Raw genomic sequence first — 22,104 nt, forward strand, 5'->3', positions numbered from 1 at the left:
CAATCAGAGGGAGGTAGCAGCCTTCGAAATAAAAGAGCTACTAGAAAAAAGAGCCATCCAGCACATCCTCCCTGGTCAGTCCGGATCAGGCTTTTACTCCAGGTTCTTTTTGGTGCCAAAAAAGACTGGGGACTTGCGGCCAATTCTCGACTTGTCCTCACTGAACCTGTCAGTTGCCAAAGAGAAGTTCTGGGTGGTCACCATTCAATCCATTCTCCCACTGTTACAGGAGAATGACTGGATGTGCTCCATAGACCTCAAGGATGCGTACTACCATGTTCTAATGGACAGGCGATCCAGGAGGTTTCTCCGCTTTCGGCTGGGAGCATGCCACTATCAGTTCAGGGTCCTACCCTTCAGTCTCACCACAGCCCCCAGGGTGTTCACCAAGGTTATGGCAGGTCATGGCAGTTGTAGCGGCCCACCTGAGGCTTCAGGGAATACAGGTCTTTCCTTACCTGGACGACTGGCTCCTACCCGCCCCCACCAGGCATCTACTATGTTCAGCAAGAGACTATTTCCTACATCCTGCCCGCTATCTAGGAATCACGATCAGCCACAAGAAATCCTCCCTTCAGCCTACTTAAATTTTGGATTTCATAGGGGCCAGGATAGACACAATTCATTCCAAAGTCTTTCTGACGTCGGACAGACTTAGCAGTCTAAACCACCATGTTTTGGCTCTTCTTCAGTCCTCGGCCCCTCCAGCGGAGTTAGTCCTGAGGGCTCTGGGGTCCATGGCAGCGGCCATCAACTTGGCTCTGCTCGGGCGTTTGAATATGAGGATTCTCCAATGGACCTTACAGGTCCAGTGGTCCATTCTGCTTCATCCCTTGTCTGCCCCTATTCCTCTCAGCAGGGTTTGGAGGGAATCTCTACTTTGGTGACTCCATTCCAAGCACCTCCGGGAAGGGCGCCCCTTCTCCATGTCCCCACCCCAAGTCACAGTGACCACGGACGTGTCTCGCCTCGGCTGGGGGGGCATTGCATGGGCAGAACCGTCCAAGGCACGTGGACTCGCACAGAGACCTTTTTGCATATCAGTGTCCTGGAGATGAGGGCGGTGCTTCTAGCGTTGCAGGCTCTCCATGCCCTTCTTCCTCTAGGGACTATTGCAATTCAAACAGACAACATGTCAGTGGTCTGATACATCAGCAAGCAAGGGGGAACCAGATCTTATCCTCTTTGCCGAGAGGCCATGAGAGTGTGGGAATGGGTGATATCCACCAACCGCTTTCTCATAGCAACTCACATACCGGGTCGGTCAAACATTCTTGCGGACAAGCTGAGTCAGACTATCCTCTCGCCCTACGAGTGGTCTCTGAACCCCTTAGTAGCGAAACAGATCTTCCTCAGATGGGGTCAACCTTGCTGCAATCTGTTTGTGTCGCCTTCGAACGCAAAGTGCAGCGAGTTTTTCGGTCCGATTCCCCCACCAGGGGAAAACCCCAGAGATGCTCTGGTTCATGCTTGGACATCCGGTCTTCTTTATGCTTATCCTCCTCTTCCGTTGATGACAAAATTCTTGCAGAAAGCTCGTAGGTTGGGGAGCAGAGTTATCCTCATAGCCCCATTCTGGCCTCATCAAACATGGTTCCCATGCCTACGGTCTCATCTAGTGCATCCTCCCTGGATCTTAGATCCCCTTCCAGATCTGATTTCTCACCCCCTGGGATTGAGGACCCCCGATCTGGACAACCTCAAGCTCTCGGCTTGGTTAATCCAGTTCCCTTAATGGCTAGGACTCCTGTTATCTCATCTTCAGTTAAAGCTATTGTGCTGGTCACTCATAAGCCTTCTACCAGAAAAGTCTACAAGAGTAAATGGAAACGTTTTTCTGTCTGGGCGGAGCATAGGAATTTGGACCCTTTCATGGCTCCTATTCCAGCAGTCCTCGATTTTTTTTATCCCAAATCTTCCATCAGGGGTCTAGTTCTTCAACTGTTAAAGTTCAACTGGCAGCAATTTCCCACTTTCACATTGGAAACAAATTTGGCCACCTAACATCATCTAAGATCTGCAAGACCTTTCTGAAAGGTACCTTTCTTTTGTGACCTCCTGTTAAGGAAGCAGTTCCTCCATGGGATTTAACCCTAGTTCTCCAGGCTCTGACTGGTCCCCCTTTTGAGCCCGAAGCTTCGGTCAACTTGAAGTGTGTATCTTGGAAAACTGCCTTCCTGATTGCTATTACTTCAGCTAGAAGAATATCGGAGTTTCACGCTCTGTGCAGTAAGGCCCCATGCATCATTTTTCATAAAGACAGAGTTTTCCCTCAGGACTAACCCCTCTTTTCTGCCTAAAGTGGCATCCGAAGCCAACATCAACCAATCTATCAACCTGCCTGTCTTCTTCCCTAATTATCACAACAAAGGAGAGTATAGACTCCATTGCTTGGATGTACATAAACAGTTACGATTTTACTTGCACAGAACGGCTGTTTTTCGAAAATCAGAACAGCTCTTTGTTTCATTTGCTAAGTCCTGTCTGGGTAAACCAGTGACTAAGGTAACCTTAGCTAGGTGGATTTCACAATGCATTCTTCTCGCATACAGAAGCTCTGGTCGACCTGAGCCCGTGCGGGTTCGGGCACATTCTACCCGTTCTGTGGCTACTTCGGCCTTCTGGTCGAGGGTCCCTTTGGATGACATTTGTTCAGCTGCTACTTGGGCTTCCTCTCACACTTTCATTACACATTATAAATTTTATCTGATTTCCAGAGGAAGGGGCGTCCTTTGGCTCTGCAGTGCTCCGGAATATCCTCCCATAAGGGCCTCCCAAGTTGTTAGTAGCTGGGGACTCTGTCCCACAGGTTGCTGATCAAATGAAGTTAACTACTTCAGATAAAGAAGTTATGCACTCACCATAACGTTCCATCTGAGTAGGTAACTTCATTTGTCTGCAACCAACCCTCCCTCCATCCCCCTGACCTGTAGTTTGTCCTTGAAGGATCATGGTATATCACTTCCCAGATGACATCAGGTTAGGATGTTCAGGTAGTTTTTCCTTGTGTTATGGTAGTGTTCTAGGATACTGTGACAGACTCGATCTGAGGGTTAGAGGGAGGTAGCAGGGCATTATGGGTAAGGGGAGGAGCTTGGAGCTCGGATCTTTTGCTAGGAAAGCTGCCGGCTCGGATCCGAATCGGAGTCGATACCCACAGGTTGCAGACAAATGAAGTTACCTACTCAGATGGAACGTTATGGTGAGTACATAACTTCTTTTTTAGATTCTAAAATTTACTCAGGCACAACATATTATAGATTTATTTACAAAATCATATGCAAAGCAGTTTGATGCACAAAGGGGTTGATAAATTGTCCTACTGATATCCAGATAACATCAGCTACTGAAATCAAATTAGATTACATTGAAAAAGAATTATCCAAACTAGATCCAAACAAAGCACAGGGAGGAGACAAGAATTATTAATAATGACCTGAGAGCACATCAGCATGAACTTTTACAGTGCCATTATATCTGTTATGTAGTAGATCATATAAATATGGAGAGATTCCTCAAGATTGGAGACTTGCGCTTGTTATACCCGTCTTTATTGGAACGGAGAGTATGACAAACCGAGCCATAAAGACCCGCAAGTTTACTTTCATGTTGTGGGAAAATGGAGAAGGTTTTATTGGACAGATTGTCAGAACTGGAAAGGTTGGGACTTTTAAACCATATATTAGCATACATTTGTTAAAAGTTGGTCTATTACCACGTGTAACATGTTGCTGTTAACAATATAGTAACAGCTAGGTATGAGAAACTATTATGTAATTTATATAGATTTAACTTCGGCATTTGATAGGTCATAACACAAAACACACTGATCAATAAATTAAAACAACTAGGTATTGATGTACTGTTGATAAGATGGATAGCTGCACTGCTTACAAATAGGACACAAGTATCCTGCAGCAATTGGACTGATGAAATTCAAAGTTATAGTCAACATGTACCACAGGGCTCTGTCCTAGCCCCCCCCCCCTTTTTTTTTTAAGATTGTGTCTTTCAGGTCTATCTTTTTCATCTGAAGTGCAGATGATTTGAAAATGGGTGAATTGGTTACATGCCTTACAAATATGGTATGCCTGCAAACGATTGTGAATAAGTTGACCATTTGGGCACAGGAGAATAATATGCTAATAAATACATAAATAAGCATATGAGGTTTGGGAGACATAAATTGAAAGATGAATAATACAGCACACTGTGATTTAAACTCTAGATTCGTTTAAGGACCTGGATGTATAGTTAAATCCATTTTTTGTTTTCTAATTGTATCAACCAATTGGTTAATGATAGTCACAGAACTGTAGCTTGTATAAAAAGATTTATAAAGTCTAGGAAATCAGAATTGAAGAAGTCTTTTTTTTTTTTTTTTAAGTTACATAAGACCCAAACTTGTGCATGGAATAACAACATGGAAACCTGATAAGAAACACAAGCATGAGTAAACTGGAATGAGTGCAGCAGAAATATACCAAGGGCATCCACAAATGTGAAAATTTAAGTTACTATGAAAGAGTAAAATATCTGAACGTGCACAGTGGCTCATACAGACATTTTAAGAGACCTTATTAGGGTATATGGGGCATTTAGAGACCACTACCTCTAGGAATGTTTGAGGTTATCGGGTAGTAGAGAATCATCAGACCCACCTATGTAGAAGATTTTACAGGAATGAGAAGTATACTGATTGGCTCTCTGAGAGAGTAGCTGATGCATTGAATAAGTTACCAAATTGCATTAAAGCAAGCACTCGTGTAGATATTTTTAAGAACAGCCTGGACATTTATTATGGGAACAACTGTTTTGGTATATTTGCAGGCTAGAAGGACATTATTGCCTGTGCTAAATATATATGTATGTATGTAAGTAATGATCTGATATTGTTAATCCTCGTTCATTCCTTATGCATGGGTATCGGTTCCAAGCTCAGAACCGAGCCGGCCATTTTCCAAGCTCGCGGCAGCTTCACACTCTCGAGGTAAACTCTTACCCACAATCCCCCCTCTCCCTGTTACCTCAGATTTCGTTTGCCGCGTTGTCATTCGGTTGTGTCAAGCTACTTCTCTTGAGCTAAGTATAGTCAATTGTTGTTTAATAGCTTTACAAATTACTTTTCTGTCAGAAAAGTTCATATTTTATTGTCTCTTACCCTATCGCATCTAGCATTCTTAATTTCTTCAGGTTTTTCTGCTTTTTCTTTACCACTTTTACCACAAGGTATTCTCTCTTTACCATCATTGGTAATCCTTTCACCCTTTTCTCTCATACCTTCGGGTACTCTTGTACCATTGTTGGGACATTTTCTATGAATTAATTTGCTGTCATGGCAGATAAGAAAGGTAGTCCGGGGTTTAAGCGGTGTTCTGATTGTGGACACAAACTGCCTACTTCTGATGCACACTCTTTTGTGTGTTTATTGTTTGGGAACTTCCCATTTGTCTGTTGACCCACCCTGTACTATTTGTGAGAACTTTTCTAATAGAACCTTGTTGGAAAGGAAAAACAAGCTGATACTGAAGGGACTTCTAAAATCTCCCTTTTCAGAGGCTGTTTCTGGGTCGGAGGCCTCAACCTCTCCTAGAGCCCATAAGAAAACCTTGGATGTTCCTACTAAGGCTAAATCTTTGCCTTCGTCCCCGGTGGGGACTCCTGCCAACCAAAACCTAAAAAGTCTAAAGTTTCAACTCCGGAGCACTCTGTCAGCCCCAGTGCTTTTAGTGCCTAGACCTTCAGCACCGAGGCCTTCGGCTCCATTAATGATTTTGGCTCCGTCTTCTCCTGCAGCCTTTAATATATCTGCACCAAAGGGCTCCTTGGTTCAGACCATTACTACTGTGTCGGCACCGACCGTTCAGTTGGCACAGACCTTGACCGCGTCGGCTCCGAGATCTTCCTCGGAACCGACGCCTTTATTATTGACTCCAGTTTTGTCGGTTCCAGCTTCGGCACCGACAACCACTTTGGCACCGATCCCTGTGTCGGTGCAGACAATGACCTCGGCACCGATGACGACTTTGGTGAAGACAGCCGTAGGCCAGTCTCTCGGCAGATCAGATGAGATGGGCACAGAGTCTGCCTCTTCTGTGGACAGGCTTGTTTCTCCCTCAATCTCAGTGAGGTCCACTAGAAGTCTTTCTGAACATGATGTGTTGCGTCTTGCGGACCAGGTACTCTTGGCCAGAGGTATCCCACCCCTCAGGAACTATCCTTCCTTGGAAGGTGATCACCCATCTCCAAAGACCCCTTCTTATTCTCCTCCTTCATTGTCTTTGAAGTCCATGGATATAGCACAGTCTTCCCCTTCTGCGGTTCTCTTTATGGATCTCACTAAGGAACCGCACTTGCCTTCGTGGCAGGAAAGTTTTGCTACGACCCAGGATGTCAGCTGTGACACGCATAGCTTGCTTCTCCACAGCCATCCAGGGACTCCGGGTTGGCAGCCTGAGCCACTTAGGGGAGGGGTGACCCCCCTGTCCTAGACATATACTCCTCTTCGGGTGGACCAGCCTTCCAACTGATGGAGAAGGCTTTCGCTGCTGCTGGCGATACCGGACTGTCTATACCTCCGCCCTCCTCTGGTTCACTGGTTTCACAAGTCGCGTCTAGCAGACACCAGGTGCAAGGGCCGCAAGACATATTCCCTCAGGAATCCCCTTTTCCGCTGTCTTCTCCAGCTTCTCCCACTGAGGAGGTCCACCAGAAAAGTTTGTGTAAGACGAAGCACATGGACTCCATAGAGGAGTCCCTCACCGAAGACACAGATTTTGATGAGGGGGAAGGATCCCCTCAATCACCCTCTGAAGTATCCTTTGGTGATATCCTCGAAACCCTAAAACAGAGAGGTGACCTGCAGTCTTCTAATCCGACCTCTGAGGAATCTGTGTTCCTGCAGGCTTTTCGCGCCCAGCCCCCTACCTCCTGGGTTACTCCACCTGACGACGAACTTGTCTGGCTCATTGTGCAGCGTACTTGGAAGGCTCCTGATACCGTCAAAGCTATTCCCCAGAGGCCAGATAAGATCTTGTCCCCTCCTGCTTCGGATCCCCATTGGTCCAAAGGTCTTCCTGTGGATGCTTTGGTGGTGGCGGCCACAACAAAAAAGAACCTGGCAGAAGAAGAAAGCCAGACTGTCCATCCACCTAACAGAGTCCCGGGCCCTGGACAGGATAGGGAAGCGCACCTTTGCTTCAGCGACCTTTGCTATCAGGTCCCTGAATTATATGGCACATTTTACCAGGCTTCAAAGGGATCTGGTTTCTGAGCTCTCTGAAACCTTGGCTGGTGCCTTGCCTGATGAGGTCCGTGACAAAGTGGCCTCTCAGCTGGCCACCATTGAATCTATATCTAACTCCTCTATGCGACTGATATCTCACGCATCAGAAGGAGCAGCTAGAGCAGCGGGTTCAGCTGCGGTCTTGAGATGACACACCTGGATGCAGTTGTGCAATTTCGCGGAACCCTTAAAGTTTTCTTTTCTTAATGCCCCCATTGAGGCCTCCTTGTTGTTTGGGCCCAAAGTTAAAAGCACACTAGCCAGATGTGAACAGGATGGTAAGACCCTTTCTGCCGTAGGTGTCCGTTATTCTTCCCCTCAGCGTACTTTCTGCTGTAACCAAAAGAGTGGGAAGATGTGGTTCAAGAAATCTCAGGGTTCTTTCCATAAATGTAGATGTTGGAGTGTATTCACTGTTGCAGTCATTACATTTGGGTAATCTGTTGGCAGGTTTCCCTCAGTCGGCCTGAATTCCAAAGTCTTGGGTCCTGCGTCGGCTGCTGTCTTCTCTTCCATGACATCAGGTCGTCAGAGGTATAAAACATGCAGCCTACACCATTTTCTTTAGTCTTTCTTGCTGCGCGGTGCCTGAAGCAGAAGCATTTCACAAGTGCCGTACTGCCGGCTACTGAAATATTCGAGTTTGAGTTTCAGATCCGAAGTCTTCACTAAAGCTAAGTACCCCGTTGGGGAAACTTTTTTTTCTTGCTTTTTACCGATGTCAGAAAAAGTTAATAATTGTATTACTTGTGGGAAGCAAGATACCTCATAAGGATTCCCATTTATACTGTATTCCTTGCCTAGGCCCTGATCGCAACGTGCCTGGCTGTCGGTTTTGTGCTAGATTTAACCAACGCACTATTAAGTGTCAGTATATTTTTGCCTCAAAGTATTTTGGAAACAGATTTAACTACCCAGAAATGTCGTCGGATAGCAATCCGACCACCGAAGTACATAAAAAACACAAAGAAAAGGACAGAGAAAGGCAGTCGAGAACCAAAACCGATGACGAAGCTTCTCTTAAGCCAGTCGCCGGTTCACCAGTATTCAGTGAGGCGCTTTCGCAGCCCCTGATACCCGCTACCTTTGAGTCGCAGGCCTCTACCGACACCCATGTGCAGTCCGGCATGGTGCAAGATTCTCAAGGTATTGGACCGCCGAATGTATCTCCCTCTGATGGGTCTGGAGCCGCTGAGCAGGCACTGGCTTCTGAGGGGTTATTCAAACCTCAACATTTGTATATCAAACCGACGACCGCTGCAAAATCAAAGACAAAAGCAACTTATAAAACTAAAAAAACGTCGCCTGAGCTACGTGCACAGGCCTCTATGCCTAAAAAACAGATGATCAAAATGGCTGAAGACCTTATTACCTTGATCAGGGGTACCCATCCCCCTCCAGAAAAGAGGCCTAGGCAAGACACTGACTATGAATCTTCAGATCAGGTTTTTATTTCTTCTGATCAGGAATTATCTTTACCTCCCTATGAGGATTCTGATGCTGAGTCTAATCCATCTGCATCTACACCTGAGGATTATTCATTTGGATAAACCTTGCATACTTTGAGGGAGCATTTTCACTGGGAGAGCCAAGACTTCTCAGAGTCAAAAAAGAGGCTCAGGGATTTCCTCCTTCTCCCTCAGCACAAGCCTTTAGCCATTCCCCCTGTTTTAGACATTGTGGATGATGTGTTTTCGGAGTCAAGCCTGACCCCCGACTCCTAGTAAGCCTGACTGATATTACAGGGTCCCTGACTCTCATAAATTTTTATTTAGAAACCCTGCTGCTGATTCTGAAACTATTTTACAGGGTCCTAAGGGAGTTAAGAGGCCTCAACAGCAAAAACCCTACACCCTCTGACAGAGATTCAAGGGCACTGGACAGATGGGGAAAAAGGTTTATACATCTGCAACCTTGGCAATCAGGGCCTTAAACTGTCAATTTCACATGCTTAAGTACCGACAGCATGTTATGGGATTGCTGAAACAGAAAATGATGTTGATTTCAGAATGTGCAGAAAATAAAGAATTGCAGGAATTATTGCATGCAGCTGAACAAGTTGGAAAGCATACTTTGCAATGTGGTTTTGATTCTTTAGAGGCCTCCTGCAGGGCCTCAGTTACTGGATCTGTGATTAGGAGGCATGCCTGGTTAAAGGAACAGAATTTGCCTGATCATGTTAAAACTAAATTGCTAGATGCACCTTTACAGCATGACTCTCTGTTTGATATTAAGGCAGAAGAGGTTTTAAAGAAAATGGAAGACAAAGCTAAGTTTATGTAAACTATTAAAGACCTCTTACAAGTGCAGCCACCTAGATTCAGTAGACACTGGCCTACAAAAAATTGGTCCTTTCCTGTGTTAGACAGAGCTCAAAGGGGCAAACCCAGACGCCCTAAGGGTTCCAGGTACCAGGCTCAGGACTCATACAGGTCAAAGCAATGGGCGCATCCACCTCCAAATCTGGAGGAGATAAAGCGCAAACCTACAGAAAGCAATCCCAGTGACTTCCCACTGCCTACACCAAGCACTTACCTTTTGGCAGCAACCTATAGGGGGAAAATTAGCAGTTTTTGCTCAAAACTGGCAGTTAATAACCCAGGACAAATGGATACTGAACATCATATCACAGGGCTACAGATTTCCATTTCCACACTCTGCCAATGACAAATGGTTGGCCAGACCTGCCAAAAAACCAATGGGCAGAGGCACAGAAACAGGTTACGTCCCTCATGGATAATGGGGGCCATTTAGATAGTACCAGAACAGGAAAAAGGAAAAGGTTTTTACTCTACTGTTCTTGGTACCCAGAAAGGACAAGGCCTGGCGGCCAATACTGGATTTATCTATTTTGAATACATACCTGGAAATTCCAAAATTCAAAATGCTCACTTTGCAACAGCTTCTGCCCATGCTGGGCAAGAATGCTTGGTTGGTGACTTTAGACTTTAAAGAGACATACCTGCATATCCCAGTAAGACAGTTGTGCAGAAGATACCTCAGATTCAAGGCTGGCTTAATGCATTACCAATTCTCTGCACTGCCCTTTGGCTTATCTACTGTGCCCAGGGTCTTTACAAAGTGCCTGGCACCAGTAATTGCATTTTGCAGACAAAGTATTCAAATATATCCTTACTTGAACGACTGTCTCATTCAAGCAGAGAAACAAGGACACTCTTCTACGACACTTGGCATTTGTGAAAAGGCTTCTAGCATGCCTAGGGTACACAATAAACGAAAAGAAATCACAACTGGTACCCTCTCAAAAGATAACATTCCTGGGTGCAAGCTTGCATACAACTGCCCAGATGGCTTACCTCACGCCAGACAAACAAAGGCAGCTGACTACTTGCTTCAAACTGATGGCAACAAAAACCCAGTCTTCTGCAAGACAAATTCTGCAGGCTCTGGGCTTCATGGCATCCTGCATCCTACTAATTCCATATGCAAAACTGCATATGAGGAAACTTCAATGGTACCTAAAAGGTTTATGGAGTCAGCATTCACGCAGTCTGGAAACAATGATTCCTCTCATCCCCTGCCTGCAACAGGAGTTTCTATGGTGGGCAAAGGCCTGTCACCAAAACATGGGACGACCCTTCACTGTACCCCCTGCCAGCCAAACCTTAACGGACGCATCAGATTATGCTTGGGGGGGCCCACATGGCAGGAAGATGCATTCAGGGCATATGGGCACCAAATCAAATGCATCTACATATCAACCAGAAATAGATGCTAGCTGTCAAAATGCCCTAACAGCATTCAAGGACTTACTTCATCCAGGACAACTACTGCTAAAGACGGACAACACCACAGTCATGTGATATATAAACAAGCAAGGGGCACACACTCGTACCCCCTTTGCAGATTAGCCATGGCACTGTGGGACACAGCTTTGACCTACCAGATAAATCTTCAAGCTCAATTCCTGCCAGGAAAACAGAACACTCTGGTAGATGATTTAAGCAGAAACTTTATGGATCCTCATGAGTGGAAACTAAATCCACAAGTATTCAGCATAACAGAGAAATGGGGGAGCTCAGACATAGATCTATTTGTCTCTCCTCAAAATTATTAACTGAAAAGATTATGCACAAGGACTTATCACAGACAAGCATGGAAAGTGGACACGTCCTATCTTTCAGCTGGAAAAAACAGTTTCCGCCTTTCCTCATGTGCCTCTTCTACCCAAGGTCCTCTTAAAAGTCAGACAAGAGAAGCCAAAGATGATATTAATTGCCCCGGACTGGCACTGCCAATACTGGTACCCAATCCTAAGGAACTTGCCTCATTACCCAGCTTGGACCTTGCCTCAGAGACCACAACTACTGTCCCAGCAAAACAATCAGATCCTGCACAATCAACTACAGACTCTGAACCTGGCAGCATGGCTAATCATGTAATCATACCAACGACACCTCTCAGTAAAGCTGTGATGGATGTCATTTTGGAATCCAGAAAGCCTAGTACTAGAAAATCTTATGCTGACAAATGGAAGAGATTTTGTGTTTGGAATCGAGCACAAGGAACTGATACAGCAGAACTACATATTCCTCAGATATTACAATACTTAACTGAGCTGCTTGACAAAGGCCTATCTTTCTCATCAATCAAAATCCATGCCTCTGCCATTTCAGCTTATTACAATACAGAGCCACCAATCTTTTCTCATCCCTTACTAAAGCAGTATATTAGAGGAGTCAAAAACCTAAGGCCTCCTAGGAGATCACCATTACCTGCATGGGACCTCAATTATGTGTTGGAAAAGCTCACCCTGCCTCCATTTGAACCAGCCGCTACCACTGATATAAAGTTCTTATCATGGAAGAGACAGCCCTACTTCTAGCAATTACTTCAGCAAGAAGGGTTTCAGAGCTACAGGCCCTCATGGCTGTAGAGCCTTTTATCATATTTTACCCAGACAAACCTTACTTTTATGCCTAAGGTGGTTTCCAGTGTGGCTCTTAACCAAACAATTCATCTGCCAACTTTTTATCCAAATTCGCAGAACAAAGGGGAGAGAATTCTGCATTCCTTGGACGTACACAGACAGCTAAGATTCTACTTGAGCAGGACTAAAGCTCTAAGAAAAACTGAGCAATTACTAGTGTCGTATGCTGCAGGATCAGAAGGAAAGGCTATCTCAAAGCAGGCAATTTAAAAGTGGATAAGCCACTGCAACCGTTTCTGCTACTCACACCATGGTAAACCTGTGCCCAAGGGCATTAGGTCTCATTCCACCAGAGCTGCAGCTACTTCGGCAGCCTTTCTCAGAGGAGTACCAACCAAAGACATTCTAGAGGCTGCTACTTGGAGTTCTGTTCACACCTTTACAAAGCATTACCATTTGCCTCTCTAATCTAAGTCCAGGGCAGGCTTTGCCACTGCAGTGCTGCAGGGCCTTATAGCCACACCTAATGCTGTTTAGCTCCAGCCTCCCAACCTTAGCTTTGGAATTCTACCCAAATGTAATGATTGCAACAGTGAAACACGAAGAACATAGTACAGTTGTGTAAACTTACCATAAATGTAGATGTTAGAGTGTATTCACTGTTGCAGTCCAGGTTACCCTCCCGCCATCCACCTGTCATTCTACAGTTTATTTTTCCTTCTCTATCTTCTACAACCTATGTGGTGTATTTGCTTGTAGATGAAGGTAAAGTTTACATTGATGCATGTATATATATATATATATATATATATATATATATATATATATAGATATATATATATATATATATAATATTGCTGCCTTTTTGGGGGCACCTAACATCAGGGGCAAGAAAACTAAAGAAAATGACGTCGGCTGCATGTTTTATACCCCTGACGACCTGAAGTCATGGAAGAGAATACAGCAACCGACGCAGGACCCAAGATTTTGGAATTCAGGCCAACTGAGGGCAACCTGCCAGCAGATTACCCAAATGTAATGACTGCAACAGTGAATACACTCGAACATCTACATTTATGGTAAGTGTACACAACTGTACTTTGGGGAAACTTTTTCTTGCTCCTTACCAATGTCAGTAAAAGTTGTTAATTGTATTACTTGTGAGAAGCAAATACCTCAAAAATTTTCATTTGTACTATATTCCTTGCCTAGGCCCTGACCACGACGTACCTTGCTGTCGGTTTTGTGCTTTATTTAATCAGTGTCTAAATATTTTGGTTCTCTGTTTTATTATCCAGAAATGACGTTGGTTAGCCATCCAACTACCGGAATTCCGAAAAAACGCAAAGAAAAAGACAGAGACAGGCCTTTGAGGTCCAAAACTGCCGACGACGCTTCTCCTAAGCCAGTCGCCAGTTCGCCGCTACTCAGTGAGGTGCTTTCGCAGCCCTTGATACCCGCTACTTCTGATTCACAGACCTCTACTGAGACCCATTCGGAGTCCGGTATGCCACGAGATGCTTCACCTATGGAACCCGCTGATGTCTCTATCTTGGATGGGTCCGGAGCCGCTGTGCAGGCACCGGCTTCTGAGGGTGTATTCAGGCCTACAGACTTGCATATTAAACCAACTTCACCTTCAATACTAAGGCCCAAGTCTCGATCTATGTCTAAAAATCTGACGCCCAGGCCACATGTTCAGGCCCCTATGCCTAAAAAACAAATTATCAAAATGGCTGAAGATTTTATTACTCTAATCAGGGGTAGTCACCCTCCCCCCCTTCTAAGAGGCCTAGGGCTAAGCTTGACTATGAATCTTCTGATCAGAACTCTGTTTCTTCTGACTCTTCAAATAACCTGGATTTGTCCATACCTACTTATGAGGATTCTGTTCCCTCTGCTTCCCCCCTTGAGGACTTTTCTTTTGGGGAGACTTTGCATACCTTAAGGGAGCTTTTCCACTGGGAAAGTCAGGAATATTCTGAATCCAAAAAGAGGCTTAGGGATTTCATTCTTGCTCAGCTTAGGCCTTTGGCCATACCTCCTGTACCAGACATTGTTGATGTGTTTTCGGAATCCAGTATGGCCCCTGATTCCCTACCTCCGGTTACTAGTAAACCTGACAGATACTATAGGGTTCCTGACTCCCACAAATTCCTTTTCAAAAATCTTGTTGCGGACCAAGAAACCATTTCTCAGGGGTCCAAGGCCATTAAGGCTTCTACTGCTAAAAATCCTGCCCCTTCTGATAGAGATTCCAGGGCGCTGGATAAATGGGATGAAAAGGTTTATACTTGTGCAACCTTGGCAATCAGGGCTTTAAACTGTCAATTTCATATGCTAAAATATCAACAGCATACCATGGAACTGCTTAAACAGAAAATGATGTTGATTTCTGACTGTGTGGAAAATGAAGATTTACAGGATTTATTGCATTCAGCTGAACAAGTTGGAAAACATACTTTGCAATGTGGTTTTGATTATTTAGAGGCCTCTTGCAGTGCTGCTGTTACTGGGTCTGTGCTTCGAAGGCATGCTTGGCTTAAGGAGCAATCTCTGCCTGATCATGTTAAAGCAAAATTGTTGAATGCTCCTTTAAATCAGGACCCCCCTGTTTGGCAATAAGGCTGAAGAAGTTCTAAAAAAGATGGAAGATAAAGCTAAATCTATGCAAACTGTGAAAGATTTCTTGCAATTGCAACCTCCAAGATTTAGTAGGCACTTGCCTACTAAGAACTGGTCTTTTCCAGCTCCTTCCAGATCCATTCAAGTCAAACCCAGACACTCCAAAAGCACCAGGTTTCAGTCCCAAGGGACTCTCAGAACGAAGCAGTGGGGTGCTTCCACTTCCAAATCTGGGAATAAGACACCCCCCTATGGTAAACAGTCTCAATGACTTCCCTTTAAAATTACCAAGCACTTACCTTTCAGACATCCCTTTGGGGGGAAAGATTGCTCTTCATGCAAAAAATGGCAACTCATAACCCAGGACAAATGGGTTTTAACTATAGTGTCCCAGGGATACAGATTTCATTTCCACACGTTGCCAACTCCAAACAGGTGGCCAGACCTACCCCCAAATCAGTGGGCAGAGGCTCAGAAGCAAGTACTTTCCCTCTTAAACATGGGGCTATTCAACCGGTACCAGAAGAGGAAAAGGGACAAGGTTTCTATTCCAGACTTTTCCTGGTACCCGGAAAAAACAAATCATGGTGTCCAATTCTGGACCTGTCTATCTAAACACCTTTCTGGACATTCCAGATTTCAAGATGCTGACTCTTCACCAGTTACTTCCTATGCTAGGCAAGGATGCCTGGTTGGCAACTCTAGATTTGAAAGAAGCTTACCTGCATATCCCAATCAGGGAATCTTGCAAACGATACCTACGCTTCAAAGCAGGCTACTTGCATAATCAGTTCTCTACGCTGCCCTTTGGCTTGTCTACTGCGCCGAGGGTATTCACAAAGTGCCTGGCTCCAGTAATTGCATTTTGCAGGCAAAGAAATATTCAAATATATCCATCCCTGGACGATTGTCTAATTCAGGCAGAAAACCAGGCCATACTTATAAAACATCTGGCATTTGTAAAAAGGGTTCTAACTTGTCTGGAGTGCACCATAAACGAAAATAAATCAGAACTGGTACCCTCTCAACAGATTACATTCCTGGGTGCAAGCTTTAATACAACTGCCCAGATGGTTTTCCTCAAGCCAGAAAAGCAAATTCATTTGGTAACTTACTTCAAACAGGTGGCCACAAAAGCCCTGCTATCTGCAATACAAATACTGCAAGCCTTGGGATTCATGGCCTCCTGTTTTCTTCTCATTCCATATGCAAGACTGCATATGAGGAAACTTCAGTGGTACTTAAAAAGTTTATGGAGTCAACATTGTCACAGCCTGGAAACAGTGATTCCTATCATACCTTGCCTACGCCTAGAGTTCCTATGGTGGGCAGAGGCCTGCCACCAAAACAAGGGACTGCCATGCACACTACCCCCTGCCGCCCATACCCTAACTACAGATACATCAGACTATGCATGAGGGGCTCATCTGGCAGGGAAGTGCGTTCAGGGCAAATGGAGCCCAAATCAAATGCACCTACATATCAATCAAAAAGAAATGTTAGCTGTACAGAATGTTCTGACAGCCTTCAAGGACTACATTCATCCAGGACATCTACTGGTAAATACAGACAACACCACGGTGATGTGGTACATAAACAAGCAGGGGTGTACACATTCCTACCCCCTCTGCAGACTAGCCATGGCATTGTGGAACACTGCCTTGAGCTACCAAGTTCAACTACAAGCTCAATTCCTGCCAGGAAAACTGAATACTCTGGCAGACGAACGAAGCAGAAATCTCATGGACCCACATGAATGGAGACTGGAACCATGGATTTTCAACATGTTGACACGCAAATGGGGGAGCCCAGACATAGATCTAGTTGCCTCCCCCTAGAACTACCAGTTGGACAAATTTTGCACAAGAACTCCTCACAAAAAAGCCTGGAAAGTGGATGCTCTGTCCTTCAGCTGGAAAAATGTACAAGTCTATGCTTTTCCCCCCTCTGCCTCTACTCTCCAAAGTTCTGCTAAAAGTCAAGTAGGACAAACCAAAAATGATTTTGATTGCTCCAGACTGGCCACGCCAACACTGGTACCCACTCCTGCACAGTGTGTCACAAATTCCTCCATGGCACCTGCCTCGTTGGACACCGTCCTTACTGTCTCAGCAGGAGAACCAAATTCTGCATCCTCAGCTCCCAACATTGAAACTTGCAACGTGGCTAATCACTTAAATTCACCCTTGGCATCCCTCAGCAAACCTGTGATGGATGTAATCTTGGAGGCGAGAAGACCTAGTACTAGAATTCTGTGTCTGGAATCAATCTCAAGGGATGAGCACAGCAGCGCACAATTTACCTCAGATTTTGCAATACATAACCGAGATGCTTCACAAGGGCCTGTCTTTTTTCTCCATTAAAATCCACGCCTCAGCCATTTCGGCTCATTACAACACAGAACCTCCACTCTTCTCTCATCCTCTGCTCAAGCAGTACCTCAGAGGGGCCAAAAACTTGAGACCACCCAGGAGAGCTCCAACCCCTGCCTGTGACCTTAACTTTGTTTTGTTAAAACTCACTCTACCTCCTTTCGGGCCAGCTGCTACTGCAGACTTACAGTTTCTGTCTTGGAAAACAGCCTTCCTTTTAGCAATCACTTCAGCTAGAAGGATATCTGAATTACAGACCCTTATGGCAGTGGAGCCTTTCATCATCTTTCATGCAGACAGGGTGCCAGTCAGGACCAATCCATCCTTCATGCCCAAGGTGGTATCCAGTGTGGCTCTTAATCAGTCCATTCATTTGCCAGCTTTCTTTCCCAATCCACAGAACAAGGGAGAGTGGATTCTGCATTCATTGGATGCACACAGATAACTTAGATTCTACTTGGACAGGACTAAATCTCGAAGAAAATCTGAACTGCTGGTAGCATTTGCTGCAGGGGCAGAGGGGAAGGCTATTTCAAAGCAAACTATTTCTAAATGGATAAGCCATTGTATTAATTTCCGTTGTAAGCACCATGGAAAAACCTATCCCCCAGGGGATCGGATCTCATTCCACCAGGGCTACATCTACTTCAGCAGCTTTTCTCAGAGGTGTTTCTACCAGGGATATTCTAGAAGCTGCTACCTGGATTTCAGTTCATACTTTCACCAAGCATTACCAATTTTCTCTAAATCTAGAGCTGGCTTTGCCACTGCTGTTTTGCAGGGCCTTATAGCTGGTCCTAATGCTGTATAAATCCATCCTCCCAACCATAGCTTTGGGACTCTACCCAAATGTAATGACTGCAACAGTGAAACATGAAGAACATAGTACAGTTGTGTACACTTGCCATAAATGTAGATGTTCGAGTGTATTCACTGCTGCAGTCCTGGTTACCCTCCCTCCAGCCCCCTGTTTTTCTCCTACTATACCTCTACTTTCTTTTACTATGCTTAAAAGCCTTTTTGGTGTATTTGCTTTTGGTTGGAGGTATACTTTTGTGTTTTTAATTTTATTTTGCTCCCCATTTGGGGGGCATCTGACATCTGGGGCAAGAAAAACTGATGTAATGGCATCGGCTGCATGTTTTATAACCCTGATGACCTGACGTCATGGAAGAAGTGACAGAAACCGACGCAAGACCCAAGACTTTATTAATCAGGCCGACTGAGGGCAACCTGCCAGCAGATTACCCAAATGTAATGACTGCAACTGTGAATACACTCTAACATCTGCATTTATAGTAAGTGTACACAACTGTACTTTTTTGCTTGCCTGTTGCTGTTACGGTGGTGAATTTGTTGTTTGAACCTTGCCTAAAAAAGGCACTATAGGGGCAACAAAGAGCCTTAGCCAGTATCTGGAATCCCAGTGGCAACAGGTGCAGGCCATCTGTGGCAAAGCATCATGGTCTCTCGACCATGTCATCCCAAGCAGACAGATACTGGATCCCCTTAGAATGACACCAGAAGCTTAGCCAATTGTTGAAGTCAATCATTTTGTCCTTGTACTGCGGTATCATTCTGGGCGATGGCAGAATGCTACTCAGGGCAAGGGTAATACCTGCCTGGGCTACTAGATCTGAGAGCTCTTCCATGTCTCTCTTCATGTAGTCCAGGGAGGTACATCTTAGATCATTCACACCAACATGGACAATGACCGAGTCATAGTTGTACTTGTTGTGGAGTGACCTGAGTGCATGGGTTATGTGGCGGATCCTGGCACCCGACAGGCAGTTGACAGTAGCCTTCTTGTTTAGCCTGGTGAGTGGGACATCAGTGTGCCTGACTAGAACTGATGTTCTGCTACAAGCCAGGGATTACACACTACAACTCTGTTCCTCTCTAGGGATTACAATAAATTACAAATCTGCACTAGAGCCATGTCAATCCTTGGTATTTATAGGTGCTCAGATAAGCACAAAGATTTTGTCGGCAAAACTTCCTCAAGACAGGGTACACAATCTTCCTCATTATATCAGGGCACTGATCAAAAAGAAATGGGCTTGTGCCAAGCTAGTTCTGCAGGTACTAGGGAAATTTCCAGATTCAGTAGCTGTGATCCTGCTATCTCGTCCTCATATGCGAATACTCCAGTGGTTACTTTCGACTCCATGGTTGTTTCTGGATCTTCTGATGACACACAAGCTTTTAATAACGCACTCATGCAAGAGAGACCTTCAGTGGTGGCTCAACTCTCCCCTAGTGTCTCAGGGCCGCCAATTCACCCCCCCCCCAGCCACAGTGACTTAGGATGCTTCCCAAATAGGGTGGGGGGAACATATTCTGTGAAAGACAGTCCAGGGTACCTGGCAGCAGCACGAGGCCCACTTGCACATAAATGTACTAGACATGAGGGCGGTGCTTTTGGCATTGCAAGCATTTCAGGATTCCCTCCTCCTGGGTATCAATAGCAATTCAGTTGGACAACATGTTGGTTGTCTGGTACATAAACAGGGGAGAACCAAATCTTATTCCCTATGTTCCCTATGAAGCCCTGAGAGTATGACAATGGGCAGAGGCCTCAAACCGCTTTCTCATAGCAACGCACATCCTGGGGAAGTCAAACATGTTTGCAAACAAACTGAGCCGAGCCATTCTGTGGCCGCACAAGTAGTTCCCAAATCAGAAAGTTACGGAAGGGATTTTCTGAAAATGGGGTCAGCCTTACTGCAGTCTCTTTGAGTCTCCCATCAATGCCAAATCCAGCAACTACTTTGCCCTAATCCCCCCAATGGTGGGGGAGTCACCAAGGGATGCACTTCTTCATGATTTGGCCCCCGGGACGTCTATATGCCTATCCACCAATACTTCTAATCTCCAAGGTTCTACAGAAAGCAAGCTCATTGGAGACCACAATAATCTTAATTGCTCTCTATTGGCTTCGACAGATATAGTTCCCCTTTCTTTGGCCTCATATACAGGACAGACCATGGATTCTGTACCCAGCTCTGGACCTTCTCACTCATCCCAGCCTGTACAGTCTCAAGCTAAGAGCTTGGCTGCTCCAGTTCCCATGATAGTCAAAAAAAACAAAAGCCTGTAATGTACTTGCCGTTCACAACAAAGTCCAAAGCAAGCAAACAAAAACGTCAGAGTTACGTCCAAAGGATTTACCCTATTTTTCTGTACCACATGATAGTAACGATGTCACTAGAAATAATAGTAATAATTTGTGATATACTACTACTTAACAGCTGATGTACATCTGAGGTTAGAAAAATAATTACCATCAATTGGGGCCTTTTAACAGCTTTACCTGAATTAAGCACCATTATTCCAACATGCCCAAAATCTATCTATAAGAATTCTAAAAATTTAAAAAGTAAATTATGTTATAAAGATCTTCAACATAAGACACAAAGTGGGCTGGAATTTAATAAAAAAGGCATTTATCCATGTATGAACTGTTCTTTATGCAGTGTTGTATGTAAAAACAATACATTCATACATCCTGTAACACACAAACCGTATTCTTTTACTTGTACTGCGACTTGCAATACTACTAATATTGTCTATTTAGCCACTTGTGAAAAATGTCCAAGTTTCTCTGTTGGAAAATCAACTAGAAAGATACGCGAGCGTATTATAGAACACAGATCAGACACCAAAAGATGTGTCTTAACAAATGCTATTGCTAAACATAATGTAGAATCTGGTAATACACATAGTTTCTTATTTAAGGTTATAGATAATTTGTTTTACTAGTATGAGAGGGGGCGATAAAATAATGATCTAGAGATGAAAAAATATAACTGGATATTGCTCATTTCATAAGTAGGGGCATTGCCTCCAGAAAAAAAAGAGGTTATAGCCCCCCCCCCCGTACTCTTCCCTGATCAGGCTAATAATAGAGTACAACATTCCATTTGGTATGTTCCTTTCCAAACACCTGCAGCAATTGTAGAGACCACAAAGATTCCTTACTAAGAAAATTCAGGGTCTTCAAGAGCGGTCTTTTGCGGACAGACTGAAATCATTGTCACTTTACTCTGTGTTGTACAGACTGCTCAGAGGCAACCTGTGCCTTGCATATAGAGCAATCGCTGACCCAGCTTTAGTGGAAATGCTGCACATTCGCAAGTCAAATGGCACATGGGTCACTCACGCAAAGAACCTTAACCTGTTATGCGATATCAATAGAACTTGCTGGAGAGGCAGATTTGTTGCACAGAGGTTGCCCCACCTTTGGAACAACCTTTTTATTCATGTTAAACAAAGCCCCTCATTAGCCCTATTTAAGTGTAATTTGGAAGACAGGGTGGGTAACAAGAAATTCACCCGGGGGGGTCCATCTGTGTCTCTCTTGGACAGAGGCAATAGGTGCTGATTTTAGTGTCTGTTTGAACCAGGCACCCTTTGGAACATGGGTTGAACTTGTTAGGATTGGAAGGGGCCCTGGGGCTGTTAGCCTAGTAACTTCCTGTGTTCCTATGTCCATGAGAGGCAGAATTTTTTTGCCAACTTCAGACTTGCCCACATCTTTTAAGAGATGCTTTTCTTTTGGGGGGGGGGGGGAGTCAGTCTAAGGTGGCATTTTCAAACACTGACATTCCGTTTGTGCGGTTAAACACGATACTGGAGATTGTACAGTATTTTCCTGACTACCAGCCAGTCATTCTGATTACTGGATAGTCTGGGGAGGGAACTGATAGATGGCAACCCTAGATGAGTGCAACAATGAATGTACTGTAAAATCTTTATTTATAATAAGCTCCTTACACAACACAAATGTACTATCCTGAAGGAGATGTCACTTCAGAGGTAAAGCTGCCTTCTCTCTCTCTGTCTCCCCTGTGAGTAATTGTAATTATTTTAACAGTTTGTGTACTTAAGCTTTTTGTTTCACTGTATTGTATGTATAGAATTTTAAAGGT

At 44.6% G+C, this 22,104-nt stretch overlaps 1 protein-coding gene across 1 annotated transcript in view; it reads left to right on the forward strand.

Annotated features, from left to right (window-relative positions):
• The window catches only part of CPD (carboxypeptidase D), a gene marked incomplete in the record, with an annotated part of 1,229,184 nt that overhangs the window by 550,572 nt on the left and 656,508 nt on the right, over positions 1–22,104 (forward strand).

This window comes from Protopterus annectens, chromosome 13.part0, assembly GCF_019279795.1.
Source record: "Protopterus annectens isolate FY-2018-M chromosome 13.part0, PAN1.0, whole genome shotgun sequence".
NCBI classification, from domain to species: domain Eukaryota; kingdom Metazoa; phylum Chordata; order Ceratodontiformes; family Protopteridae; genus Protopterus; species Protopterus annectens.